General features: G+C 38.6%; 1 protein-coding gene across 2 annotated transcripts in view; it reads right to left on the bottom strand.

The window, feature by feature from the left end:
* Window positions 1-17,390, bottom strand: part of NELL1 (neural EGFL like 1) — a 630,963-nt gene that overhangs the window by 129,418 nt on the left and 484,155 nt on the right. The gene's annotated exons all lie outside the window — the stretch shown is intronic.

Below are 17,390 nucleotides of genomic sequence, written 5' to 3'. Positions count from 1 at the left end.
AAGAATAAAACAAGCCCCACATAGAGAAGAAGGGGGATACCATGCAATGCAGAAAGAATAGTCATCAAGCAAGTTCTTTGCTAAGCAAAACAAAACACAAAATACTCATCTGAAATATGTAATTATTATTATCTTTTTAAATATATTTTATTGGTTTTTACAGAGTAGAAGTGAGAGGGATAGAGAGTCAGAAACATTAATGAGAGAGAAACACTGATCAGCTGCCTCCTGCACACCTCCTACTGGGGAATGTGCCCGCAACCAAATTATATGCCCTTGACCAGAATCGAATCTGGGACCTTTCAGTCTGCAGGCTGATGCTTTATCCACTGAGCCAAACTGGTTAGGGCTGAGATATGTAATTATTTAAATTAATTTCAACATAAATGAGTTCTTAATGAAATGATTGCATGTGCTAAAATTAAAAATTCAAAGCCCATTAGAATGGTGTTGTCTTTTCCTGACTTTGATTCATTTTTCTCGCATTCTTTCCTTCTTTGTACTCTCACTGTCATGAGTGTATGTTGATAGTGGTTTCCTGGAGTGTTATGTTAGAAAGGATTCTGAGGTCATCAGTACCTGGGATTCCTAGGAAAGGGAGCTGTGGTGAACTCGTGGTGCCCATCACGGGCACAGATAAAGTATACAAGCCAAGTACTTGCCACCCTATTATGTGCAGCTAAAGACTCTGTAACACAAGAAAAGAAAGGGGCGGGGCGGGGGGAAGAGGAAGCTCCATTAGAAGCATATAAGAAATATATTCTAAGTGTTCAAGGAGATAGAGAGTTGAGAAAGAGAGAAAGAGTATGCAATGTGAAGAATCAGAAAATACTTTATGGAGGAGAGGGTCCCTTTGAAATTGTCCATAGAAAGTAAATAGAAACTGAACTGGTAAAGATAAGGAGATGTATTTAGGGTATAGGAAAATAGAAACAAAGTACCCAATAGCAATGCTTAAGGACTCTTTGGAGGAATAATGAGTAGCTTTATTTACAGGAGGGAGATGAATGCAGGAGAGGGATGAGTTATGAGGTAGGAAGGAAAATTTGGGGAGATCCTGGATAAGGCACTGCCTGCTGGTATGAAAGTGTATTATCAGTCTTGGCAGGTGATGAGATCCACTGAAAAATGCTAAGGAGGAGAGTCATGTAATTAAAGTTGGGGTTTATAACAATGATCTGGCAAACAATTCAAAGAAAAAAAATTGACAGAAGCCTATGTAGAAAACAGAGAGACCAGCCACTGCATCACTGTGGACTAGAAGTGTTGGGAGCCTGAGCTAAAGACAGAGTTCTCTCAATTCAACAGAGAATTCAGAGAATCTATTTGATGTCAATAATCAAAATAAGTAATTAAAAAAATTCATCTTTTGAGCCTGAGTTATAAAAGTAGCAATAACAGAAATAAGGAGATAATTTAGTGAGATGGCTAATTGCCTAATTCTGAAATCAGCCAGTTTAAAATGACCTTGGACAAGAAATTTGTTTCCCTAAGCCTCATTTCTTCATTTGTACAAAGTATAATCCTGCTCACATCAGAGTGTTTTGAAATTGAGAAGTTAATGAAGACAAAGTACTAAGTAGTGCCATAACTGGAAAAAAAGTAATCACTCAATAATCTTCTTGTGGTAATTATTATTATTTAAAAATTCAGGAAAAGAAATGCCTTAAATGTGAATAATTTGGTTACCAGAGATAAAACCTCACTTAAATTTAAGGGCAAGTATGATTATTTAAAAACATATAGAAGACCTTCAATGAACCGTGACAGAAATTGGTACTGATCTTCCAAGGAGCTAGATAACCTCAAAAATGGACTCTTCCAGCCTGGCCATTGTGGCTCCATAGTTTAGCATCAATCTATGAACCAGGAGGTCACCATTTGATTTCCAGTTAGGACACATGCCTGGGTTGCATGCTCGATCCTCAGTAGGGGGTGGGCAGAAGGCAGCCATTCAATGATCTTCCCTCATCACTGATGTTTCTATCTCCCTCTCTCTCCCCCTTCCTTTCTGAAATAAATAAAAATATGTTTTAAAGAATTTACTCTTCCCAATCTATTTAATCCAATTGTCTCTGCTCCTGCTGTAGACTGGCTTACAATACTCTTATTAATGCTTGCCTATAAGTTTAGTTTTCCTAGTACCAACCCTGCTCCTAAGAACATATAATCATATAATTCCTGTGGCCAGTACAACCTTCCTCACTCTGTAGCTGCTTTCTGTTTTGAAATCCCTGGAAGACAGAATCCAGTTGGCCCAACATGTGTTCAGGGTCCATCTTGGCCTACTAAGCATCTTCTTAGGTGTCAGAATTTAATTTGATTATAGGTCCCTCATTTGTGGCAGAAAAAAAGGTGTGTTGGGGGAGAGGGAAAAAGTATGGTGGAAAGGAAATTAATAGAAAATTTTAGCAGAAGGAATTACTTGAGGACAAGAAAATATACTATGTCCTTTTTTGACCAGTTCAAGGGTTCAAAAAAAAATGAGAAACCAATTTCAAAGCAGCATGTGGATCTGCAGTTTGGAAAGCATTAGGCCCAGGAATAAAGACTGGTGAGTCATATGCTTAGAGGGTGATAATTGATGCTGCAGAGGTAATAATGAAACTCCTACAGAAGCAAACAGTACATGGGGAGAACAGTTTGTTTTGGCCAATTTTCTCATGGCCCTGAATCTAATTTCTCGTATTATCTTCACTGGAAACATTTCCACTGACCTCAATTACCTCAGGCCCTAGACCTTCATGTTCCCTTAGTACAGAACATGATGACAGATCTAAAATAGTAAGTAAAGCACACACAGAATTAGAATCTTCTTTCTTTTAAAAATAAAACTATATTAAAAAAAAAAAGCTAACCAAATACAAGATCTTATACCCTTTACACAGTTAGGTTGGGGCCATCAATTATAGCCATTGTTGGGATACTAAACAAGACACTGTTAAAATGAGTGATGGTGTTAGCCAAAGGGAAGGCATGAAGAAGCAAGGCTGGTGTAGCAATGTGGCTTGTGTGATTGAACAGGAGGTTGGCAGGCCCAGAGGATCTCAGGGTAGAACCATAGCCATCAGACGCTTAGAGATGAAGAGACTTGGGCTTTTCGGGGATCTTTCTGCAAAACATCATTCCATATGTAAGATTGCTTACCATGCCCTGTTTAAGACATGAAAAGGCAGAGCAGCATGGCTGAAGTGGGAGCGGAGGACTCAGTATGGGCTGATTGGCTCCCAACGCATCCCCAGTAAGCAGCAAGCTAATTTTGCTGAAACCCTGAAGCTCCTCCAAGAAGCAGAATTTGAAAAACATTGACAGAAACTAGATCCTCTTGGCCACTGAGGAACGTCCCCTGACTGAGATTTAGGAGACTCAGGTACAGATCAATCCCAACTCTGGGGCATACCAGTTACATGTTGAGTGCCTAGATTTCTTTATTTTTTTATTTTTGTTGATTTTTTTACAGAGAGGAAGGGAAAGAGATAGAGAGTTAGAAACATCACTGAGAGAGAAACATCAATCAGTTGCCTCCTGCACACCTCCTACTACTAGGGATGTGCCTGCAACCAAGGTACATGCCATTGACTGGAATCTAACCTGGGATCTTTCAGTCCACAGACTGACCTTCTATCCACTGAGCCAAACCAGTTTCGGCAAGTGCCTAAGATTTCTAATCTGCATCATTATTATTTCCATTTTACATGAAGCTGTTGTGATGACTCAGTATCACCGTATCATGCCAATGATTGCAAGCCCCCAGGAGAGGGGAGTTATAAACTAGTCCAGATGAAGACATTTTGAACAATTCACAGTATGTTTGGTCTTAAGTTTGCCTGTAAAATGATAGTTAGGACAAGAGTTTCTAGGGTCCTGTGAAGCAGAACTGGACACTGGACAAGAAATTTTAAATAAGAAAATCTGGTCTTATCTTAATTGCTCTCATATGGGCCACATACTCCAAAGTTCCTGATAAAGCCTCTGAACTCTAATATCTGCCCCCAAAATGCTATATGAGAAAAACTACTTGAAAAAAATGCCAAGAATTAGGTCAATCAGCCAGTCCATTCTGAACGTATGACCTACTGTGGATCAAGAAAAAGATAACATGACTCCAAAGCAAAAGTGTAGAAATATTATTTGTAGTCTCTTCCTTGTATTTTTCCATTCATTACCTCCAGGAATAGCCAGGCTCCTGCTATATTTCAGACCTGACAATAAAGTGTCTTGCAGGTCACATGTCTTTTGTGAAAACTAAGGTACCACAATGACATGGAACTAACATGTCTCCGAGGGGAGGAGCCCTGTGCTTTTGATCACAGAGGTGGGAGCAAGAGCTCTTTTCTGCAACACCCAAAAAAGGAGGGAGGAGGATGCCTTTTACAGGTAGTGGGAGCCTATGTCCCTCATCCTCAACACCCCACAACAAGGGACAAAGCTGGGATTAGAGATATAGTTGAACAGTAAAAGACAACTCACAAAATTGGGCTCCCAGCTTTGGAAAGATTCCCATTTTCAGTGCCCAGGTAGACACTGGTTGTTTTTGCATGACCAACATCAAATCCCATTCTTTCTATAAGATATTTGACTTTTATTTAGGGATTTCTTCCTCCTTGGTCCCTGGGATTTGTGAAGAATAATCAACACTACTTAGTCCAAACAGTGCAATGAGAGCCAATGAAGGACACAATGGTTGGAAGGGCTACTAGGATAACCAGCATGTGAGTGAGCATGGGTGCCTTGTGTGGCAGGCAGCCAACATTTCACCATTGGGGCAAGAGCTTGCTGATAATGAAACTAGTCCAGATGAAGACATAATAATTCACACCCATTGTTTGAGCACCTTTATCTTGCTCTGCCTGAGACCAGACTCTTTGGAGTTTTCAGTAATATGGAAAACATTTCCTGTTTTTTGAGTAAGGAAAGTTAGGTTGGATTTGTGTCACTTGTAAAGCCTCCAATGTTAAAATGTATTCAGTGAGCATCCCAGCATTGACCACTGTACACTATATGATATGCTCACATGTTTTGTGCCGCCTGAGACTTCATAAGACTCTTGGAAGAAGTAATTCCCACTATTCTAGGAAATGAGCCCACAAAAAAGGACTATAATTTAATGCAATAAAAATAGAGGATGCTGAGTTTTGTGTATACCTGAATCTTTGAAGAATAATTTCAGCAGCAAAGCGTGGCCTCTACAAGAGGTTAACTACCTCTTACTTGATCCTGTCAGTAGCTTCCCTGCAGATATTGATAATGGAGTTACTGCTCAAGTCTTCAGACATTAACCAGTATCAACAGGTCCAGATAACTCTTAGCTGCTCTCACCTCTGCATCATTATCCAAGTCAAACCAAAAGTTGCAATGATCAGCTCTATTTCAGGGTGACTTTAGAAGTGAATGGGAGGAGTTCAAACTCTTCATGTGTTGCTGATGGAAAATGAAGGAAGACCTTCCTTTCAGATGCTCTCTTATGTTATAGAATTGTAGTTAAACTACCCTTCACATGATGGGAGATAAAGTTTATATTTTTACTCTTTAGTAGAGTGGTAGAGACCAAGGTACCAAGAACATACATCTAGATTAAAAGGCAAATTAGTGAAAATATAGTAATTAAAAAAGAATGCAGTTTTCCATCAAGCATTAGATTAGGGTACTCTGTAGTTGCAATTGTTCTTCTTAATTCTGCTTCCCGCCCCCCCCCCCAGATGAGCACAGTTGGCAACCTGGTAATGGGAGCTTAGGGGCTACATTATAGGAATACCCAGATGCCCGGATCATGGCTGACACTACATACATTGTGACACTGTATGAGATTACACCATCAGAACAGTGCTATTTCATGTAAAAACCGTAACCACTTAGTCAAATGCAAATATTGTGGAGAGATATCTTGCCTAAAGTCTTAAATGTTTTCTGTCAGATGATATTATAAGGTTACTGTCTTCCCCAAGTAGGATGAGGATGAGGAAAGGAGGCTGCAGGAAGTAGGAGATGAGACCAAAAAAAGAACTGTTCTAGAGTGCATTTGTCAAACTCATCTATATAAAAATTTTAGTATAATTGACACTAAAAAACTCAAATGAGAAACCAAGCATTACCATGGCCAATTCTTGACAACTGGGAGGACTGACTAGAAGGCAGATTGAATTATATGAGCCTGCATCTGTTCTTTGAGATTCTAGGTATAAATATTTAAAGATGGAATCAGATTTGAACATATTTTCTCACATTTAAGTGGCAATCTAACTCTTTTCCTGTTCAAAACATTTAAATCAAAAAAGGATAGAAATTATATCTAAAACTATGCTGTGGTTCAAGGCATTATTACATTTACTAATCACTGCAAATTTGTGAAGTAGAGGTTATTATCCCATTTTTGTACTTTAAGTTTGAAGAGATCATATGAGTCTGCATATAATACAAAGTTATTGGCAGGTGGACACCGGATGTACACCCAGGAGTAGGACTTGAAACTCACACTCCTATTTTAGTATATTGCCTGCTATAAGGTCAAACTTGCTTCATCCTTAAGCTAAAGAGCTAAAGAGCCTGCCTTGTTCTCTCTGACAGTTCAAACCTGCTACAAGTCCTTTCCTTACGTGCAGTGATGCATATTTCCCTGACAGGTACAGCTTAACATCCTTGGGACAATTCTGAGGTTATGAATGAAACCTGCCTCCAGTGGGACTCAGAATAACTTTTCAGGTCAGTCTGCACGGTATGGGTTACGGTACCACAGGGGACATAGTATAACCTACCTAAATTGCTGACTTCAGTAGGATGCTGGATGCCCGAGTGTGACAGTCCTTCATAGCCTTCACTTAGGCCTGTTTGTCAGGCAAGCATTTTGCATTTAAGAATTTGGGGGGGGGGGGGGGGATTGGTGCCATTTTTTAATCTATCAAAGTAACAAAATCTTCCAATTGCTCCTTTTAATGATCTGTTTCTTATCCTGTACCCTGAATGACAGCTTTCTGGTTCACAGGTGACTTACACTGCATATATATATATATATATATATATATATATATATACACAATATATATAATTTTCCCCCCTAAGGACCTCTGGCTGAAGATTTATATCATAATTCCAATATTTTTTGTTTTACATTTGCACTGAAAAGACACTTGTATGTTTTATTAAGACTGCTCTACAGAAAGCAGTCTTTCAGTGTTAACAGCCAATGTTACAGAAAGGGTGGTATAATTTAAAGTAGAAAGGAAGGCATAGAGATGGAATGAGGTGCTTTTCTTTGCCATATCCTGTCTATAGCTCTGCAACATTCATAGACACTCTGTGAAATTTGCCACTATGGCCATTACTGGGGTCTGAAATGTGTTATTTTCTGTATGACTGACACAGGACCTTTCATAGTCAGTCTCTCTCTCTCTCTCTCTCTCTCTCTCTCTCTCTCTCTCTCTCGCACGCACGCACGCACACACACACACACACACACATCTCTCCTCTTATATTCTCTCTCTTTCTATGACTTCTATGCCAAATGCTTCTCCCTGGCAGGGATGTGGTCAGGAATCATTAACTATGAAACAACTGTACAGCCAGATAGAAAAGAGCTGAAATCAGTGCAACCAGATAGGAAGATAGATGCTAAAAGGTGACAAAGTAGTGAAACTGATGGTTTAATTCTTTCCTGTGTTTGTGGTATAGACAAGTCAAAATACATGATGATTTTGCTTTATAATCTGGTTGATTTTGGCAGAGCAGAAATGAATGTTTCCCTCAAGTCAAAAATGGGGAGAGAGACAGAGGGCATGGCACATTTATTAATGTTAGAGAGGAAATGAAACTGGGAGGCAGACTGTGAAGATTCAGGATAGCAGAATTATGACCCAAAATGAACTTGAGAGCCTGGAGCTGCAGGTCTAATCCAAAGGGGAAGTTAAGTAAGAATAAACTTAAGACTTGCCACTTAGCTACTGGAAAAAGGTTACATGGATAGAGTTAATTTCCTAATTGGTTCAAGATGGAAAAGTAGGACCAACAGCTGAATTATAAAAAGCTGAGTTATATAAAAACAGCTTTTTGCCTGAACATAGAAATGACTATAAATATTTGATGAAACATGCTGCTTTAGTGGGAGTGAGCTCCTTTTCCAGAAAACAGACAAACAACCACCACCACAACAAACAGACTACTAGAATGAGTTTGTAAGAAAACAAGCTCTGGGTGCAGCATGGGGAATGGGGTAGGGATTGAACAATAAAATATCTGATGCTCATCCCCGATTTTGAGATGCTAAGAAAAATTCTGTGACCCTCAATGAGGGTTTTATTAAAGTTGAAGAAGTGTGAAAATGAGCAGGGAAGAGACACACAGAGTTAGATGTTATGTTAAAATCCTATGGAATCTCAGAGTAGGCTAGCAGGAATGTGTACAGAAAAAAATATTCCACCTGTGAAATTCTATACAAGCAGGCCAGGAGAAAGAAACTTGCCTAGAATGTTCTTTTCTTGAGTTAGCACCACTGTCTCTGTCAACCTCCATTATCAGTATCACCATTACCTCCCATCAGCAGCATCAGAGCTCTCACAGAGGGCGTATTATGGCACAGTAACAGAAAGAAGAGTGCAGTGTCTGTGAACCAGGTTGATTCTCACACGGGTCCACAAGGGAACGGCGCAGGGGCTGTTAATAACAACAGCTGTGGTCAAGGGGACTGCAGCTGCCTGAGTTTAATTTCGAGGGGAAAACGTATAAGAAAAACCTGATGGAACACACTTACAATACACACTTAGAATACTGCACCATGAAGCATTGCATGCCTGAGTAAGTGGACTTTAGGGCAATTGATGTTAATTTTAAATTCATATAAAGATGCCAATTATTGGATCCCAACAGGAGAGTCCTAACTATCCTTGCTCTCTCCCCTCAACCTCCTCTCTGGTTTGCAACTAATTCAAAGCAGAGCTGAAGCATAATTGTATTTGCTCTTGTTATCCACACAACATTTGAAATAACCTGTTCTTGATTATTAATAAAAGCGATATTTACTAATTCATTCTAAATGGTGCATCCATAGATGAAATTTCAGTTTTACTCAAAATATAAAGATGCTAAGTTTTTAAAAGGGAAGAATAATAATAAAATGTATAACATTGTATCATTTAAATAAATTGAAAAATTTTTAAATGCAAAGGGGAAAAAAAGAAGCCCGACAAAAAAATTCACATGAAAAGGAACACATATATGTAAAGAAAAGCATTAAGTCATTGTCTGTGAGGTGGAATGAGGCAGGAGAGTAATGAGCAGTGAGCGAGAGAAGGGATTAAATAAAAAAGAGAAAGCGCACAATGATAGCATGACAATAACTGAGAGAGATGGCTGACTTATCCTTCTGCATCTGAGCTAAATGCAAAAGTGTAATCCCAAACTCCCTTGCAAACTAGATCGCTCAGCTTTCCCAAGCAATTTTTGTAATTTCACATCACAAAATTTTGTACATGCCATCCTCTCTCTGGAAGGCCGCTTCTCCACTTTGAGTTGGATATGTCTGAATCATTCTTTAAAGCTCCATCCAAATGCTGTTACACATGGCCATTTTCTTGATCTCTCTATTACTCCCAAACAAAAGTAATATCCCTGATCTAAAATTCCACCAAAGCTTTTTATGGCTCTCTTACAGAATGTATCATTTAAAAAACCTGCATTAATAATTATGTGGCCCTCATCTCCCCTGGTAGATCATGATCTGGATTCATTTTAAATTGTTTCTGTACATAGCAAGTATTTGGCAACCATTTATGGGCCAAATGAGTACATGTGAATTTTGTAATTCACATGAGGCCCTAGAGGCCCTAGATGCCAGGTCATTATCTTTTGTTAGCCCTTTCTTTAGAAATCCGCTGTTTCACTGGGATGGAGCCTGTTTAGGCTCTTGTATCTAACATTCTAAAACCAATTCTTATTTTCTGGATGAATGACAGGTTATTTTATAATTTTTGTATGTGTGAATGAGTCAAACAATTCTGTAAATGTGGTCATCTCCTTAGCTGGCATTGGGAAATTGCTTTAGGAAACAATTGCACCCAAAACTTCCTTCTTGCAAGCTTAAGTTTTCTGCGGATTGCTCTCTTTAGGACGAAGGTAACACTACGGGTGATGAGCAAATTCACAGGTTACGACCCATTTAATTACAATGCTTCTATGACAAGCACTGGGGCAAAAAAATCAATGTATGTGCTGAAGGAAGGCTCATCATCAGGTATGTGCAAGTGAACACTGCTTCTGCCAAAACTTGCAACTGCACGGTCCTGGAACTGAAGACCGTGGCAAAAAGACATTTGAAATCTGCACCAGTTGACGTGGTCTCTCTAGGTCAGAAGTCCTCTTAGCTAGTGTTTGGTTTTCTTTTCCCCTAAAATCAATAAATTCTCCTACTTGGTTGATTTTGAGGATTGATGTTTCTTTTTTATTTTTTTTTTCAGGCTGCTTCATTTTTGTTAAGACTTTGATTCAGGTGTTCTTTCAGAGAGGCCAAAGTAATTTCTGCTGATGTCAAAAAGTAGAATTGTGTTCTTAATATTTCATGCTTTTCAAGGCTCTACATGGTAACATGACCTGTGGTATCTTGCATACAGTGTTAAGTAAAGAAGGAATTACTATTACAAACGATTCTATACTCTGCCTGAAGAAATTTCTCCACAATCACTGATGCCATTTTAGTGGGTGAAGTGAGCCCCAGAAACTGAATGAGTCATTTAAGTAATAGTTAGAAAGGAATGCATTTTAGGTCTCTTGCCCCAGGGACTAAAACAGGGTTTCCCTTCCATGTGCTTTATCTAGCCAAAGATAGATTCAAAAGTTAGAAAGAATAGTCTTGTGACCAGTGCACTAAAATCATTTCATAAACTGCTTGATCTCTCCCAGAGGGGACACCTGACTTTCCTAAATGTGATTAACTTTGAATTCAGACCACCTCACTTTTATTACAAATTCAGAAGCCTCAGGAATTCTGATTAGTTTCAAAGAGGGCATAGAGTCTAAAGCTGTCAGTCCCCTAGACATCTCTTCCCACTGATAATCTTCTGGATTTCCCCTCACATCTTGCTCACTCTCCAGTAAAGCTACCTCCAGTTTACCCTTCCATACACCCATCTCTTAGGTGTTTTTGGTACAATTCTCATGGGTAAACTTTCTCATTCTAACGGCTTCCAAATTAAATCATAAAGTGTTTCTTAATTCTCTGTAATCTACTGAATTTCTCTTATATTCCACAGGTATCCTCATGGCTCTAAACAAACCTAAATTATCTGAAAAACAGAGAGTTCTCCACAAATTAAAATGGAGCTGCCATACATTCCAGCCATTTCACTCCTGGGTATTTATCTGAAGATAATGAAAACACTAAAAAAAAAAATAATTTAAGAAGACATACACAGCCATATATTCATTGCAACATTACTATTAATAATCAATATATGGAAGCACCATAGATGCCCATCAATAGATGAATGGATAAAGATGTGGTACATGTATACAATGGGATATTATTTAACAATAAAAAAGACTGAAACATTATCATTTGCAACAACATAAATGGACCTAATAATGCTAATAAGTCAGAGACAAACACTATATGTATGATCTCTTATTTGTGGAACTTAAAAAGAAAAAATAGCTGAAACTAATTTGGCTCAGTGGATAGAGCGTCACCCTACAGTCTGAAATGTCCCAGGTTTGATTCTGGTCAAGGGCATTTACCTTGGTTGAGGACACATCCCCAGTAGGGGGTGTGCAAGAGGCAGCTGATCAATGTTTCTCTCTCATCAATATTTCTAACTCTCTATCCCTCTCTCTTCCTCTCTGTAAAAAATCAATAAAATATATATTTTAAAAAAATTTTTTTTAAAGAAAAAATAAATGAATAAATAAAACAAAGCAGAAACAGACCCATAAATATAGAGAAGACAAACTGATGGCTGCCAAAAAGAGGGCAGGATAAAAATTAACTCAATAAAATAAAAATATTATTAATAATAATAATAATAATAATAATAATATAATGGATGGAAATAAAATAAAATTGGTGTTCTAATAGCCTATACACAAGAAATTGATCATTATTTTTCCTTCTGAGTAGGGAAACTTGCACCTGAAGGACAGATAGAGTTTTAATGGATCTCCTTAATTAAGCTTGTAGAATATGTGAATATTCTAACAAGCAATACCTCTTAAAATATTAATTAATACTTAAACATTTTAAAACATCGTGACTCTTAGGAGTCTATCTAGGTGACAACGGTAGGAAATGGCATTGATTATGTAATTTCTGCTACATGTTAATTAGTTAATGCGTCTTCCCTCCCTAGACACAAAATCAATTTACCTAGGTACAAATCGTTCTTCCTTTAAAATGATTTGGGTTGGAAATTACAGAGGGATTTCTGTTCACACACTATATACAAGACTAGCTTTGCCAATGAGAATTGTAGAATAAAAAATGTTTCTCTGCTTAGGACAAGTACTGGTACCTAAAACTCTGAAGAACAGACAAAATATATACACATATTAGTTCTGCATATATTACTTATGCCAATATTTTATGAGAGATGGTATAACACAGTTGAAAAGAGAACCATATATAAATCTTAGAAGCAGGCATCCCTTGGTTTGAATTCCAATTTTCCTACACTTGTTAGCATACTAGTGGCCCAGTGTATGAAATTCATGCATTGAGGGTGGTTACCTCAGTCCAGCCTGCACCTTCTGCAATCGGGGACCCCTTGCGGGATGTCTAATGCCTGGTTAGGCCCGATCCCTGTGATATCAGGCCTAAACTGGCAGTTGGACATCCCTTTCACATTCTGGGACCTCTGGCTCATAACTGCTCACCTGCCTGCCTATCTGATCATCCTTAACTGCCTCTGTCTTCCTGCCTGATGGTTCCCAACTGCCCTCCCTTGATGGCCTGATCTCACCCCCACTGCCCTCCCCTGCCAGCTTTATCTTGCCCCCAATGGCCCTCCCCTGCTGGCCTGAACTTACCCCCAACTGCACTCTCCTTTTGGCCAATTTGGTTCTGATTGGTCAGTTTCCATGCCAGTCAGTGTCAAAAGCTCCACCTCCTAGGAATCTATTGGATTCTCACAGCCCACCCAGATTTGGTTCTGATTGGCCAGTTTCTATGCCAGTCAGTGTCTCTGGGCCTATCTTCAGGCCTGATCAGAGAGGCAGGGCTAATCAGCAGCCCCCTATGGAGGCCTGGAGAGAAACAGTTGCAGTTGCTGGCGAATCCCAAAGAGAAAGAGAAAGGCAGCAGCTGATCAACAGCTGCCACAGAAGCTGCAGATCAGACCTTGCCTCTCTCTCTGAATCTCTCTCCTGGCTTGATCCACAGTCTCCTTGGTAGTCGGTGCTGGGTAGCTACATCTGTACCAGCTACATCATCACCACAGCAACCCAGCACTGACTGCAGGACTGACTTCTGGTGTTTGGTTGAGCCTTTAGTCAGTCGTTATGGATCCTAGATTTTTTTATATATTCAGATTTAACCTCAGGTGACTTTCTTACATTTTTCAGGCTTCAGTTTTCTTGATTGCAAATTGGGGATAAGAATAATGTCTTAGTCTTTAGGATGAGTGTGAGAATTAAAGGAGTTAATTTATGTAAAGTGCTTGGAACAATCATGACACAGGTGAGGTGCTTGATAAGTACTTAACATCTTTTCTACGTGTGACTTTGCATAGAGATGATTCTGATTCATGATTTGGTTGTCACTATAACTTAACCCAGGCTACTCTCCAGCCCCTAGATCTTTGTGGGATTCTATTCTGTTGACATTGCCACTAAAATCAGACAAGCTATTCCAATACCCAGGTCTGAGAGGTTTCCTACCATGAGTACTACAGGGACAGCATATAAAATTACCCACCACTTTCCATCACTTTAACACAAACAGTTAACATTTGAAAGTTAAACTCAATTCCTTCATAGTGTGTCCATTCTCAGTGGTTCTCCCCATGTCATATCATCCTCTCCAACACTTCTTTATCTTAACCACACTGATCCATTATATATACATTTTATCCTATTAGAATGTAAGTATATCTGAGAATTAGAGTAACTCTTGTATTTGTAAAGCCAGCCTATAACTAAATGTTTTGTGAATATTAGGCATAAAATTATACTTAAAGTGCATCATCATTTTAAAATGAATGTTTTTCTAGAGCCATCAAGCTCTGTTCTTGTTTAAATAACTTACTCATCCAATACAAAATTTATTTTAGCTTTACTATATTCTAATCATTAATTTTTTGCAGTTTAACTTCAATTTTTTTCATTGAGCAAAGTGTATTTAATTGTAATTACCCTATCCAAGTTTAATTTTATTCTTCTGTGCTCAGAGCTATCAAAGCTCTTGACCCCTAGGTCTTTCTATATTATTTCTCAGTTCTCCCTGGTATTTGTAACTTCCACTAAGGACCATCTGTTGACTTAATTAACTTGTTGAATCCTCCTTCTTTCAGATCATTAATGAAGTTGTTAAACAAGTCTGAGGCCAGTGCTCATCTCTGTGGTATCTAGATGGTCCTACAACCCCAATTATGTACTACATTTCCCTTTATCTTTTTCTGTTATTTATATTCCCTTGATCATTTCTAAAGCCATTGAAAGGCTCACTTCCAAATCATTTGAAATTATATTTTAAATGAAAGTCATGTGAAATAGCTCTTGATTTGTCTTTAAACTGACTTAACTATTCTTGGGAGAATGTCAGTTTATAGACCCAATTTCCCATAATGTCCTACAAATGTAAAGGAATAATTCAGATAGTTACATCTTAAGTAATGCTCTATTGGGCTTTGAAATTAGGGAGATACTCTAGTTCCAAGGGGGAACTGTCTATCCCCCCACCCCCGAAAATATCTTCTAATACTTTTTATAAAGAGTAATTATCATGGGATAATTACAAAATGAAATTGTATCCCTTCTTATAATAATCTTTCTTAAAAAGAAATACATTTTGTACAACCTGATTTCACAGTCTGTTATACAACTATTATTGTATGTACATCTTCATGTTACCCGGGTTCCTTGTGACCTTTCATCTATGGGTTAGAAGATATTTTTGAACTGAGGGGATAGCTTCCAGTTAAAAACATTAGACTAAATACTCAACATTTGCCTCTACTTACTTCACCAAATGCTAATAGAATAATATTAAAGACAATTATAAAATCACAAGCCCTCAAGGAAAAAGCACATGGAGAGGAGAAAAGAGCAACATAATTTTGGAAACTTGAAAAGAGATATATGAGGGTTAACTCACTCAGAAGGCATGAAAGAAAATGATTCATAGCTCACAGTGAAGAAAGACAAGGAGCAACCTGATTTACATCACAGAACTCAGGAATTGGTGGCATCAGCTATCTGTGGAACTGTGGGGAATAGTGAAGCTGAAAGAAAAAGCACTAATTGGAAATTAGATAAAGCAGCAGTTAAGATTCCTCAAAGCTGCTCTCTCCACCCAGCCAAACTCCTGCTTTTAGCCTGCGCCTTTAAATACTGGAGGTTTATTCTCAGCAGAAGCTACCATTAAAAACCAAAAGACAGTTGACTGCCTAGTTACCATACTAAAAACAAGAAAGGTATGTGAACATTTACATACTGAATTTTAAAACCCTTGCTTTATACTACCCCCTCACCCCCAAACTGGCTCTCCCAGAATGCTAGCAAACAAGTTTAATTCTTCCACAAATTTAAATAATTCCTTCCATTAGATTAGAAAAATCATCTCTATAAGAACTCTGAATATCTCAAAAGAATGAACCTAAAATCATTTACATCAACATCCCACATAGGTAAACTAGCTTTTCAACCAATCTTTTGAGGTCCCAATCAAAACAGTGAAGCAGATAGCCAAGGCTACTTAAATGTTTGACCAAAAACAAAGACAAAAACAAAGTAGCAGAAAAAATCAACTTAGATAAAGCGAACACTATTAAGCAATAAGAAAGCTTTAAAAAATTCTTGCTATTTTATACACAAAAACATTAAAAAAAAAAAAAAAAGAGAGAGAGAGAGAGAGAGAGAGAAATACTATCTACAAGAACAGGAAATAATCCTAATATATAAAAACTCTGGGTCTGTCACATCCGCAATGACTGGAGAGTCCACCAGTTGCCCAGGCTGAAGGCTCTGGTGGATGGGGACTTGTGGCAGCGGAGACTGGGAGGGGGGAGGTGGGGCCAGCACTCACACTCACTCATAACCTCACACACACTCAGACACACAGCCCACAGCCTTTTCTCCCCTGCTTTCTCCCAGCTCCCTCTCAGAGCCTCTCTCAGAATGAGGAAACAAAACAGACAGGGCCTTAAGAGGCCTGGGTGGAAGGGAGGGCGGGCAGAGGGTGGAGCAGCCCCCATTGGACCCACCCCCTCCCAACTGGGAAAGAGGAAGAGGCACAGGACACAGGAAGGCAGGAATGTCTGAAGGACTGCTGAGAAAAACAAAGTGAGACAGAGACTGGGTGAGAACAGGCCAGCAGGGGAGGGCAGTTAGGGACAATCAGGCAGGAAGGCAGAGAGTTTAGGGGTGATCAATCATGCAAGGGGTTAGGGGCAATCAGGCAGGCAGGCAGACAGGTGAATGGTTAGGAGCCAGAGGACCCAAATTGTGAGAGGGATGTCCAACTGGAGAGGGTGCAGGCTGGGCTGAGGGATCTCTCCATCCCATGCACGAATTTTGAGCACTGGGCCACTAGTAAAAACAAAATATTCAGAAAACAATAATAAAATGGGATATCAGGAATGAATAACAAAACTTAGGATGAAAACATTGATAAAATATCTAAATATTCTGAAAATGAACAACAACAAAAAAAGGAAAATGAAAAACGAGGGAGAAGTAATCAAACAACTAAAAGATTAGTCTAAAGATCTGACACCCAAAGAATAAGAAATAAAAATTAAAAAAAACACACACACACACACACAAACATGCAGGGTTGTAGATCATCCAAGGATTTTTTTCTAATTCCAGAAATGAAAGCAGGAAATTCCACATTGAAAGATTCTTCAATGTGTCCAGACAGAAGTTTAATAACAGACCCTCACATAGGTACTACATCATCAAATATTACAACACTACAGTTTAAAAAGGAGGTTTAATGCTCCAGAAAAATTAAAGTAGGTGTCATACAAATGATCAATAAAAAAACGGCACTGCATTTCTCAAAATTTACATTACAAAATATTACAATTGTGTTATTCCTATGACATTCTGAAAAATAATCCTAGTTAGCCTACAATCCTGTACCCATCCAAACAATCAATTAAATATAAAGTGAGTGTAAAAACGTCTTCAGGCATGCAACATTTGAACAACGTTTCTTCTACACTTTCTCAAGAAGTTAATAGAGTATCTGCTCC

Source organism: Pipistrellus hanaki, assembly GCF_964339955.1.
Source record: "Pipistrellus hanaki genome assembly, chromosome: 9".
NCBI lineage: Eukaryota > Metazoa > Chordata > Mammalia > Chiroptera > Vespertilionidae > Pipistrellus > Pipistrellus hanaki.
The sequence above is the reverse complement of the archived record's forward strand: the minus strand, read 5'-3'. Positions and strand labels throughout refer to the sequence as shown.